Source organism: Ovis canadensis, chromosome 24 (assembly GCF_042477335.2).
Source record: "Ovis canadensis isolate MfBH-ARS-UI-01 breed Bighorn chromosome 24, ARS-UI_OviCan_v2, whole genome shotgun sequence".
In the NCBI taxonomy this organism is placed as follows: domain Eukaryota; kingdom Metazoa; phylum Chordata; class Mammalia; order Artiodactyla; family Bovidae; genus Ovis; species Ovis canadensis.
In genome coordinates this window covers 49,556,225-49,564,879 of record NC_091268.1, presented here as the reverse complement: position 1 = coordinate 49,564,879, position 8,655 = coordinate 49,556,225, and the positions used below count along the sequence as shown (strand labels likewise).

General features: G+C 50.4%; 1 non-coding gene across 1 annotated transcript; it reads right to left on the bottom strand.

The window, feature by feature from the left end:
- Nucleotides 1-2,708: 2,708 nt before the first annotated feature.
- On the bottom strand, nt 2,709-2,781 carry TRNAG-CCC (transfer RNA glycine (anticodon CCC)). Its single transcript has one exon. It is a non-coding gene; the product is annotated as a tRNA-Gly (tRNA).
- Nucleotides 2,782-8,655: the final 5,874 nt, after the last annotated feature.

Below are 8,655 nucleotides of genomic sequence, written 5' to 3'. Positions count from 1 at the left end.
CAGCCTTTTGCAGACAAAGAAAACCCTCCCTCGGTCCTGAGCCACCAGCAATATCAGCTTCTCCCTCCTTCATCTGACTGTTAAATAACTGATGAAGATAGTCATTTCTGTAACACAGTATTGCAAGTCAACTGTACTCTAGAATAAAATTAAAATTAAATTGAAAAAAGAGAGAGACAACAGTCATTTCCAAATTCTGATTCACCACCTTGCTAACCCCTGCCATTCTGAGCCACTACAGCTCAACTCCACTAAAATTGCACTTGCCAAGGTTAACAAAGATGCCCTAGCTCAGCAAAGGCCTGCTTCTGTGTCCTTCCAGTTTTCTGGACACTGTGAGGTCACATCTCGTGCTTCCTGGTGATCCCTCCAGGTCTCCTGAGCTCGTGTTCACTGACCCACCCTGATCTCGGGTGGCCTCGGCCTGCACTGGCTTGGAGTGAGGCTTGGGTTCCCAGCTAGAGACTGAAGCTGCGTCACGATGGAGAAAGCATCAGACCCTAGCTACTAGACCCATGACCAGTGACAAGGGCCCTGGCCCTTCAGCTTTGCAGAAAAGAATTCCCATCAAAACGGAAAGCAGTGAAGCAAGTAAAGTATTTATTAAGAGGAAACAGTACAGTACGTGTGGATAGATATGCACATGGACAGACTCAGAGGGAGAGTTCTTGAATCGCGCCCTCGTGGCAGTTAGAATTACTTTTGTGGGGCATTTGTTCTGGGTTTCCTTTGGCCAATCATTTTGATTTGCCCGGTTCGCAGTCTATATTTGGTCCATCTCAGGATCCTCCCATGTATGCGCACATGTCTCTTAGCCAAGATGGATTTTACTGAAAAGGCGTCTGGGTAAGAAACATCCCTTGACATGACTCCCCCTTGACCTCCAAGGAACCTTTTCTGCACACGTGTGGTTAGGGAGGTCTGCTGACTTTGAGAAATGAAATATGTGGTCTGGGCAGGGCCCAGCCTCCTCCCTTAGTTGTCCTGCTATTCTTGGAGTTTCAGTCCATAGGGAATGAATCTCCGATAGCTTTACTCTGGGAGGAGGGGGTGGGCAGGGCCCATCTGCCTTCTGCCTCAATCCCATACCTCACTCCCTGCTCATTTATACTCTTCATTAAAAAATATATATTTAATTTATTTATTTGGCTGTGCCAAGTCTTAGTTGCGGCCCTTGGGATCTTTAGTGGCAGCATACTGGATCTAGTTCCCTGACCAGGGATTGAACCCAGGCCCCCTTACATTGGGAGTGCAGAGTCTTAGCCACTGGACCACCAGGGAAGTCCCCCATTTATATTCTTTAAAGGCCCTTGGGTCCGCCACCCACTGCAAACTCAAATTTCTATGTTGGGACCCAATCTGGGCATCTCACCTCTCAAACTGAACTTGTCATCTTTCCCTTAACCTTGCTCTGTCGAGGAGAATTGGACTCTCCCTGTCCACCCACTTGTCTAGGAGTCACGCTGGGCATCTCCTCTGCTCACCACTGCTGCCCTACCCTCACTCCCATACCTCTCACAGTGGCTGTTATAGGAACACCCCTACCCCAGTGGTCTCCCTTCCTCTGGTCTCCCCATCCAGTCTACCCTCTACTCCAGCTTCCAGAGTGACCATTCTAAAATGCAAACCTGATTCCTCCTCTCCCTTGCTTGAAATCTCCCCTGGCTGAAAAATCCAAAGGGCAGAATCTGGTCCAATCTGATCCAATCCAGTCTCAGATTCCCAACCTCAGGACTTTCTCGGGACTGGTTTTATTTATCCTCCCCTCCCTGACACCCCCAAACCCAGGAAATCCCCAAAGTTTTCTTTGAAGCCTTCTGATTTGCACAGGGTGACTAGAGTTCAGATCATTTCAACAAAGAGCAGAAACTGTCAAAGTTTTAGTTTTTAACCCAAGTGGCTTTTTCTGTGCTGATGGATCATTAGTTCTGCGTTCCAGAATTAACAGAGATCCAGAGAAGATGAGTGATTTGTTTAAGGTTATTTAGCCCATCATTGGTTTGGCCGGTCTCCAGTGTTCTGTTTGCAGCCCCAGGTCCCTGAATCCAGCATGGACAGCCACTGCCTTGGGCAGGATGCCTGGAAACTGCTGTCCCTCCAGCTTCTCCAGGAGGGCCTTGACTTTGACTCATCCTCCTGGGGAATACACTCCTTCCCACTCTCATGAGAGAGCAGGTCATTCACGTCCTCTGTCAGGCTCCTCCTCCTACCCAGCTTTATCTGCCTCCTCCCATGGGAGTGGTTAGAATTAAACCCAGCTGTGTGCAGGGAGTCGGGCCTGCCTTCACCCCTCCAGTGAAGAACAGGAGACATGTGAACTTCTTTCATGACTCAGACCTTCCATTTACTAGCTGTGTGACCTAGACAGGTTACTTAACCTCTCTGTGCCGTGGACCCCTCATCTATAGTGTGGAAGAATGGGGGTAAATGCATGTGCGCTCCTGTGTTTTCTCACTTAGTGGCCTTTCCTTGGCATCTGAGTGTTAGAAACAAGATGAAGACTTAGGGGGAGAGATTATAGACTTTGAGGCAGCCTCTGATACAGGCACCTGGCTCACCCTAAGTTGGTGTGACTGCCCTGCCCAGGTTTGGAGGCCCAATCTCCACTTGTCATAAAGTGCTCTCAAGCCTTGTATAACCCTCTGGGCACACATTTCTTTCTTCTCTCTCACTCTCTTTTTTTTTCTAGTTGCAATATATGGGATTAGCTCCCTGGCCAGGGAGCAAACCTGGGCCCCCTGCATCGGGAGTGCAGAGTCTTAACCACTGGACCACCAGGGAAGTCCCTGGGCACAGGTTTCTTGACTTGGACGAGGAGGGAGGTCAGGAGCTCAGTACCATATATCTTGGTTATCCATCTCTTTGGCCATCCCTCCATTCCTGTCATGCACAAGACATTATAGATGAGGTGGTGGTGGTGCGGGGGGGCGGGGTGGGGGGGAAGGAACGTGCTAAAATCTACTCTTTGTTCCTGGAGAAATTTGTTCAGTGTGGAGACAAAAGGGCTTTACCTGTTCTGGCCTTAAATGTAAAAGGCTTTGGGGGAGAAGAAGGGCTCTCCTTTTTCTTATGACATCCAAAGGTAGAATAAGGGACAATGGGGAAAAGGACCTAGGAAACTGAGTGTTGTCCCACAGAGGAAGCGGGGCTTCGGGAAACGGTAACTGCCTGTGGCCAGAGGTGTGCTCGCAAGGGCTAACACACAGCAAGTGGGGTGCTATATAAGGGATTTCTCTACTGGATGAACCAAGGTCCTCCTGCTGTCCCTTCTGGTTTACCAATCTGTCTGGGAAGTCAGGGAGGAAACCTGGTTGGTTCTGAAACCTAGAAGACAGGGCAAGCCCCATGCTCCTGAGTCATCTCAATTCGCTTCAGGCTTGCTGCGGAGGGAGTGCCTTTTGCTCCTGTCTGTCCCCAGGCTCAGAGCACGGAGTTGGTGCTGAGTGTCTGTGCCTACCTCCCGTCCCCTGGTGCAGCCTGGGCTCCAGTCTGCCCGCTGCGTCAGCACCCGCGTTCCTATTACATGATCAAGTGGGGTTTGCAGCCTGGAAGCATTAGTGCTGGGCTGACTCGGCAGAGTGGCCAATGCAAGAAAATGCCAGTTCCGTACCTCTTCAGCCAGCTCTCTGAGGCCTCATGGCCACGCCACTTCCTCTTTGAGCAGCCTAGCCTGGCCTTCTTCAGGGTTCCCAGGGTTTTTCGAGGTCACTCTGGCAGACCACTGATGGTGGCAGAATCCCCCAGAGAGCTTCAGGTTCCCAGACCCCACGGTTGGAGATTTTGATCCACTCTATTGGACCTGGAACTCTGGATTCTAGACAAGTTCCCCTTGTCTAGGTATTGGCAGAGCAGCCATTCTGAAATGCAAGTCGTACCCCATCTCTCCCTTGCTTGACATCTGCTCCGGCTGGAGAATCCAAAGGGCAGAAGCTGATCCATTCTGAGATTCCCAGCCTCAGGGCTTTCTCAGAACTGGTTTTATTTCTCCTCCCTTGAATGTTGGGGGACTGCGATGCACAGCCAAGTTGAGAACCACTGCTGGGCATTACTTCTGAGTGGCCGGTCTTCTGGCCTTGCTTCTCTACTGGTCCCTCACCCCTGATTCCAGTCCCACCCTGCCCAGACTCAGCCCAGGCCATCACTGGACAGCTCCAGTTGGTGGAGAAATTGCCTCCTGGAAATGAACCGAAACTGATGGGCTCTCTTCAGCTTGTTAGTCATTCAGTCATGTCTGACTCTTTGCAACCCCATGGACTGTAGCCAGCCAGGCTCCTCTGTCCATGGGATTTCCCAGGCAAGAATACTGGAGTTGGGGGTCCATTTCCTTCTCCAGGGGTCTTCCCCACCCAGGGATCAAACCCGGGTCTCCTGTATTGTAGGCAGATTCTTTACTGTCTGAGCCACCAGGGAAGCTTGGCATCTTCTAAAAACAGAAAGCCCCTGCTTCATTCCCTGTGGTAGGTAGGTTGCCACCAGCCCCATCACTGTGGCTCCCCGCTGAGTCATTTGCTCTTTGCTGGAGTCAAGCATCAAGACCTTGACTTCAGACCCCTCTACTCATTCAGAGGGCATGAACACATTCAGAGGGCATGATGGAGAGTTCCCTTTGAGATTTGGGGGGTGTAGTGGGAGGTCTATATTGGAGAAGAACTTGGCCCAAGTTCACACAGATGAGTTTGAGGAGAAGATTCTATCCTAGGCTCCTCTGCCCTGGAAAATCCATCTCTTGGGAATGGAGACGGACCACACAGCACAGGAACTTCCCCGACTAGGGATCCAGCTCGTGCCCCTTGCAGTGGAAGCATGAAATCTTAACCACTGGACTACCAGGGAAATCCAACAAAGGCCTTTTTTTTTTTTTTTTTAATGGAGATGAACATTCCCTTGGTGTGGTAAACTTTGAAGTGGGCCTCTTTAGGGGAATGCAAAACTTAAAATGGAAAGATGTATCAGACTTTTCAATCTCTCCCTCCTTTCAGCCCAGTCAGTTTTAGGGGATCTGAGAGACCTTAGATTTAGGGAAGCTGGTTTGGTGAGCAGTGGTCAGACACATGGAACAGAGAATTTCTGTGGTTGTCAGCCCCATGTCAACAAGCTGTCTTTGAAATCCTCTGTCTGGATCTTCTTCAAGTCCATCCTGTCTGGCTGTGGCCCTATCTGCTCCTGGATTTGTCTACAGTTCTGCCTTCCTGAATTTTGGCCACAATTTGATCATGGCCATTTGTTTGGAGGCAAAACCTTTTAAGTCCTCTTCAAGAGATAAGACCATCACCAGGTGATTCATTCTTGAAGCAGAGCCTTTTTCATTGAACAAAGCTTCCCCGAGCATCTGCTCCATGCCAGACTCAGATGGATCAGTCTCTGAGAAATCCACTTGTAAGACCACAGGGGAAGACAAAGTCCCATACCTACAAGTGCAGTGACAAGGTCTAGAACCAGTGCTGGGAGCTGGAGGGAGCTCCTAGGGGAGTGGTCAGTTCAACATGTAGTGTCTGAGTCTAAAAGCTGAAGAGGTGGGACAATATGGGGGGTAAGAGTTGAAGGAGTTGAGATCCACTGCTGGGCAACACCTTTGCGTGGCCTGTCTTCTGGCCCTGCTTCTCTGTTGGTCCCTCACCCCTGATTCCTGTCCCATCCTCCCATCCTTATCCCAGCCTTTGAAAAGGCCCAAAGTCGGAAGAGGGCACTGCCTGGTCAGGAAATGCCAGTCAAGTGTCCTATGTGAGATGTAGCCAAGGAGGTAGGACGGAACCTCGGGAGAAGCCTGTGAACTCCAGGCTAGGGAGCAGGGACTCCGATGCCTATGCAATGGGAGTGGCACACACGGCAAAGCCAAGGCGAGGGAAGGAGATCAAAGTGTTAGTTACTCAGTCGTGTCCAACTCTTTGCAACCCCATGGACTGTAGCCTGCCAGGTTCCTCTGTCCATGGGATTTCCCAGGCAAGAGTTCTGGAGTGGGTTGCCATTTCCTTCTCCAGGGGATCTTCCCGACCCAGGGATCAAACCCAGGTCTCCTGCATTGCAGGCAGATTGTTTACCATCTGAACCACTAGGGAAGCCCAGGAGAAGATGGGAAGCACATATAGAACCATCTTTCAGTTCTTACACTAGAGACGCTGGGGAGACACTCGGGTAGGGTAATTGACAGGCTGGAGGACCTTAAGAAGCATCCATCCAATTCTGTTATTTTACAGATGTACAATCTGAGGCCCAGAGAGGTAAAGCCTCTTGTTCAAGGTCACCGGGCAGAATCAATATCAAAGTCAAGGCTTCAACCGGTGGGTCCTGCCTCCCAGCACAGGCTTCCTCCACTAGTGGCTCCCATATCCTCAGGGAGAGAGGCGGCCCACTGAGATCTCCCTGTCGTCCTTTGCCTCTGAATCTGTCATGCGTCCTGCCCCTACTGCAGACCTGCCTGTTAGGGCAGCAGCTGGGAAGTGTTCCCAGAGGACAGGGTGGGGAGCACTGCCGGTCTCCTTCGGAAGATGCTGCTGCTGCTGCTGCTGCTGTTGCTGCCTCCGCACCAATCAGGGAGCTTTCTAGCCGCAGGAGGAAGCCAGGAGCCAGGGGATGGGGCTGCAGTGATTTACGACTGCCCAGAAACAGCAGGACACTAATGTCTCCGGCTGGCCTGTTTGTCCGCCAACTCAGCCCCAAGAGGATGCCTCTAAAGGTCATATTCTCCAGCACTGGACTTGGAGCAAAGGGTTACCCACACAGGGCGGCTGCCCAGTGCCCCTGTGTCAAGTCGGTCCCCAGAGGCCAAGGCTCCTCCTTTCCCGAGAGGGAGACTCTCAAGGGTTTGGGCAGGAAAGGGTGCCCTTACCGCCTGAAGTCCAGAAGATCTGCCTGGGTTTGAATTCAGGCTCTAGGGGTCGCTGATGTGTGGCCATTGGCCAGTCATACAGCTGAGATCTCTGTGTCTCAGCTTCCAGGTCTAAAAACACCAAGATGGGGACTTCCCTGGTGGTCCAACGGTTAAGACTCTGGGCTGCTTCTGTTCAGGGTATGGGTTTGATCCCTGGCCGGGAACGAAGATCTCACATGCCGCACAGCCAGAAAGTATTTAAAAATAAAATAAAAAACAAAGATGACTCTGAGCCTCTCAGCTCTGGCACTGAACCAGCTCCCAGGTCTGTAGACAGATTCCTTGTTTCCACAGCTAAAGACTGTGAATAGCCTTCCATTTCAGATGAGGAACAGGCCGACTCTAATCTAGAACTCACCATGGCTGGGTGGAACGTTGAGTTTAATTTCTCACTTCAAAGGTGAGGAAATTAAGAACCAGAGAGAACACAGGTCTTGCACATAGAGCGGAGGGCCAGGCAGAAGGCAGAACGGCTAGTTCTCCACCTCCTTGCTCCACGTTTCTTTCATCAGTACCACACAGAGTGGAGGAGGAAACCAGAATACCAAGCCATTTGCTCTGTGTCATGTCACTATGCCTGTAAAGCAGCCCTCTAAGCAGCTGGGGCCACTGGGCAGCTGCAGCAGTAAGCCTAGAGTCTTAAAAAGAATTGAAAGGGAAAGGAAGGCAGGGCCATCAGAGATGGGTCTCAACACGGAGACTGCTGATAGCCTTCCTGTTTCCCTTTAGAACATCCTTTTCTTTGCATTAGCTTTACTTTTTCCCCAAACAGATTTGGCCTGGATTTTTTTTTTTTTCCCCCCTTTCCATTGAACTAGTCAGGGAAAGAAGTGAGGTGGAGAAAGGCAGCCTGAAATGTGCCAGAAAGTTCCCGAGATGTAGCTTCTGGGTCCTGAATCACTGATCCATTTAATCCACCTGCGGACAAGCAGGGTTAGCTGTAATGGTTCCTTCTCACAGACCTGGGATGCCCAGGCCAGAAAGACTGAGGCCTGTCCTGCAGGGAGGAAGAGAAAAGAAGAGGAAGGACTTGGCAAACAGGCACGTAAGAGACAGAAGGAAGTGGGAGGGTTTATTCACCAGCAGGATTGCATGTTGCTGGGTAGTGTAGTAGGAGAGGAGGGACCAGATCCCATGTTGGAGGAGGGGTGAAGAGAGCTATTTCTAGGCTCTTCTCAGTCAGGCCATCTCCTCCACTCCTGCCAGAGGAGTCTCCCTGAACACACGCGTGTTCATTCATTTCTTCATTTCACACATTCTACATACGGATGCTGTGCCAGGCGCTGTACTCAGCACTGGGAAGCAACGACAATGGAAACCAAATGCAAGCCTGGTCATTTCCTGCCCTGGTTAAAATCTCTCACAGGTATTCTATTTATTTGGGAAGAAAGACTTCATTCCCTGCCCTGCCATTCAGGGCTCCCCAAGTTCTGGAACTCCCCAAATTCCATCCCCAGTCCCTACTACCCATCTCTTCAGGCACCAAACACACTGGATTCTCTGTCTAACAATACATATGTCAGGGAGGAATCTGCCTCTGAGTCCCCTGCTTGTCCCTTCTGCCTGCTTTCAAATTCTACAGATCTTTTCCTTTTCTTAAAAAGTTTTTTTTTTTTTTTGCTTTTCATTTCACGTTAATTAATTAATTTATTTTAAATCCTATACATCTTTAAGGGAGTGGGTTGGAAATATTTCCAGCTCTTCAGAACCTCTTCCTGGGAATTCCTTGGGGGGTCCAATGGTTAGGACTGTTCTCTTGCTGTGCAGGGCCTGGGTTCAATCCATGG